The 3,530-nt window shown below is 49.6% G+C and overlaps 1 pseudogene; it reads right to left on the reverse strand.

The window, feature by feature from the left end:
- LOC123186333 (putative wall-associated receptor kinase-like 16) overlaps nucleotides 1–2,675 on the reverse strand; it is an 11,156-nt pseudogene extending 8,481 nt beyond the window's left edge.
- Between the last annotated feature and the right edge of the window lie 855 nt (nucleotides 2,676–3,530).

Genomic DNA, 3,530 nt, shown 5'->3' on the forward strand with positions numbered 1-3,530 from the left:
AGATGCAGTGGCAGCTGGGGAGAACGATGAAAGAAGAAATGAGGGTGATGTTGGCTAGGATTTCTTGAGTCCCGTCCACCGTCCGCTGCGCCAAGTGGGGAAGAACAGGAGGGAAGATACGAGGGCGGCGAGCTGGGTTTCTCGAGCCCCAAACCACCATTGACGCTTCAAAGAACGGGAGGGAAGATCTTTACTCTTGAGTTGCATGCATTTTACTTAAATATGAGTTACAATTTAAGACTTTAGATCTGCATTCAACCATAGTCATCGTCACTCCATATATAGCATACGAAAGAAAAAAGGCCTTACCAAATTCTCTAAATTGCACAGATATTAGAGTGTGACTTTAATCTTAGTAGCTTATAATCTTTGGGTGATTGAAACTTATGATATCTTGAGCACATATCTGGCATTTACATAATTAGAATGCACATAACCAAAACCAACGCATAGACACAAATAATCAAGCCAACAAATAGCTAAGTAAAGCAAGACCATAGCTATGCATAGGTGATGATTTTTTTTGAAGTGACCAAAATAACAATCAACGAACTACAACGACCATATGCACCAACCATCTCTTGAAATCACAAGGATGATAAGAAACGTTCTCCGGTAGCAAGCCTGCAGAAGGGAGCAACATTCAAGCACCGCCAATGTCGGATCCAACATCTGAAGGCCAAATACTAGGTTTTCATCCTGAAGATCAAGTCTGAGCAAATCCAAGCAATGTCTTCAACAGGGTAGGAAACACACTATCATTGCCAGGTATAACCAACTACGGCCGGACTTAGGGTTATGACCCTATAGCTTGAGACTGTATACTCAAGAAGCACCACCAAATCAAAGTCTTGAGATAAGTGCTCGCATAAGCAGCCAAGTGTCGGTTGCCACCAAATGATCCGAACGACGTATGCCATCATCACATAAGCAACGAAGATTGACGAGAGAGGAATCTTACCGGCACTACAAAAATCCCAATTTGGTTGCTCCGACAGTCCCACTCTGTCATCTTGCTTTGTTGTCATCGCAAGTGGCGGCATGATCATCCAGCTAACATATTTGTCATTGTCGCTGGATCTAAAGAGCCAAGACCCTAGGGCCCATTGCGATAACCGCCTAGCAGCGCAGGACTACGGCGCCACCCGTCTGCCCGAGGGGGTAGACCACCTCACTGGGATGCATACGGCTACCGCTACAGCCGGCGTACCTACAGATGGGATCACGGCCACAAACTCATTGCCACCAGAGCACCGGCCCTACCAAAAATGTCGATGATGCATGGACATAGTCTCGGCCTCAAGCCGCACACTGTCTCAAGATCATATATCGCCACCGAAGCCAACCAGAGTGAAACCTCCGTCCGCCACCTTCACTCACTAGTTTTGGAACTTGGCCCGGCCATTGATCTCTAGCAGCGAGAAGGGGAAATTAAGGAGGGCGAAGGCGGTGGATAAGGGTTTGGGTGGCGGTGGCTGCTTTCTTGTGAAGCGATCTGAAGGGTCGTATCCTTATCGACGTAATAAGAAGATGGATGTGGCTAGTTCTCAATCAACTGAGATTTAACGAAGCCTCACTCAAGTGATATAACATGCAAGAGAGAAAAAAAGAAAAAAACTAAAAAGAAAATTTAACAAAATTCTAATGGATGATGAACAGAGGGAAAGTTGGGAGAGCGGTGGTACCTTGACATCCGTCAACGATGTAAGAGTTGCCTTCGTATCCATCCGAGCAGTTGCACCTTACTTTGTTCACTGCGTCGCCGATGTAGGCAGCGAAACTGTTCAAGCTTATGCATCTCAACGAGATGCAGAACGTGGATCCTTGACGACCAAGTCACGCTCGCTATCTACGTCTAGCCACCATTGTGCAGCACGGTGGGCATGCTGGACGGACCGTTACCGAAATCATCATTGACAAAATCATTGAAGCTGATAGTGTTCTGCATGGTGCCTACGAACCACTCGCGATCGACTATGAACGCGGCCACCGACGCACGGCTTTGGCCCGCGTACGCTGCCGCCGTATCGTCCAAATCCTTGAACTTCACCTGGTACCCGGGGTAACGCTGCGCGATGGTCGTCCAGCAGCAGCCGACGCCCGTGCACAAGGCGTCCCGGGTTTTCCCGTTGCACAGCGTGGAGCATGTGCTGACATACTCGCGACCCCCGTCGCTGACTGCGACGAGGTAGCCGATGAAGTTGCACCCGATGGCCACAAAGACGTTGTGCTCGGTGGACACCGCGAGCTGCGCGCCGCCGCTCTTGTACACTTCCGGCAGGCCGCAGTACCACGAGTAGTTGTGGTCGATAGATCTCCTCGCGCCGACGGCACCGTTTGTGTAAAGTGGTCGGAATGCCACGACCTTGGTCTGCACATGCACCGTGCCGTCCGCCAGGGAGATGGCGTCCACCTCCACGCCGTCGCCCAGGAGCAGCCTCGGCGGACGGCGCGTCTCGTCGCAGGTGAGGTTGAAGCCCTTGCGAAAGCAGCCTCGCCGGAAGCCGAAAGGGTAGGGGACGGTGACGTTGCCGCAGGCCTGCGGGCACCCAGGTAAGGCTACCTGGACGGCGGCGACGGCTGTCGCCATGAGGAGCTGAAGTGCCGTCACCGTTGCGACGATGAGCTTTGCTTGTGACATGCTGTTGGGCAAGCTTGGCTTGGGAACTTGCTAGACAGCTCACAGTCGTACTAGTAGTCTATATCTCCTCCACAATTGGTGTAGAAAAATTTGGTCTTCTAAGTTGACTTCACCGCCGACCAGATACAGTAGTACGTACGCGTATAGACTAGTCAATGTAAGCATGCTGCGCTCCCTATCTATATCTAGTAGCTGAATTAGTAAACGCATAGACTAATCCTGCCTGTCTAGTAGCTCAAGTGACATCTCAATCGTCCTATTTGGATATAAACTTGAGCTCAAACAGGGACGTATCTTTGGTACAAGCTGGAAAGTCTATGCCGTCGTAAGAAAGGAAAGGGAAACGAGTGTGGCATAATAATCAGTGATTTGACAGTCTTGTGTTTTATATGTGGAAACTCAAACTCGTGTCCAACTTGGCTGCTGTTGGTCACAGCATGCCATCCGAATTGGGTGGATGGAGTGTGTTCGCTAGGCAGGTTGGTTCAAGAGCTCGCTGAAGGTTCCCAGGCTACCAGGCAATGGCAATTTTGGTGACCAGCCGGCCGACAGCGAAAGAAAGAAGAAAGTACCTCGACGCAGCTCGGCCCCGTCTAGGCGCGATCGACACCCCCGCTTGGCCGGAACTCAGTTGAGCATTTCATCCAACACTCTCCTCATAATTTAGGACTTTCTTTTGGATCTGGATTTTCAATAAGATGGATGTGTGCATCAAGAGATACAGAGGCCGGGGGTAATCCTCCTTTTCAAAAAAATGTTACGGTAACATATTATGTTATCACAAGCATCACTCTCCTCATTAACTACATGCCTCATAAGCAAATTTGTCTTGAGATGCGTTATGTTACTAGCTAAGTTACTCCCACTATGAATAGCCTCACATACCTCA

This window comes from Triticum aestivum, chromosome 2A, assembly GCF_018294505.1.
Source record: "Triticum aestivum cultivar Chinese Spring chromosome 2A, IWGSC CS RefSeq v2.1, whole genome shotgun sequence".
Lineage (NCBI taxonomy): Eukaryota > Viridiplantae > Streptophyta > Magnoliopsida > Poales > Poaceae > Triticum > Triticum aestivum.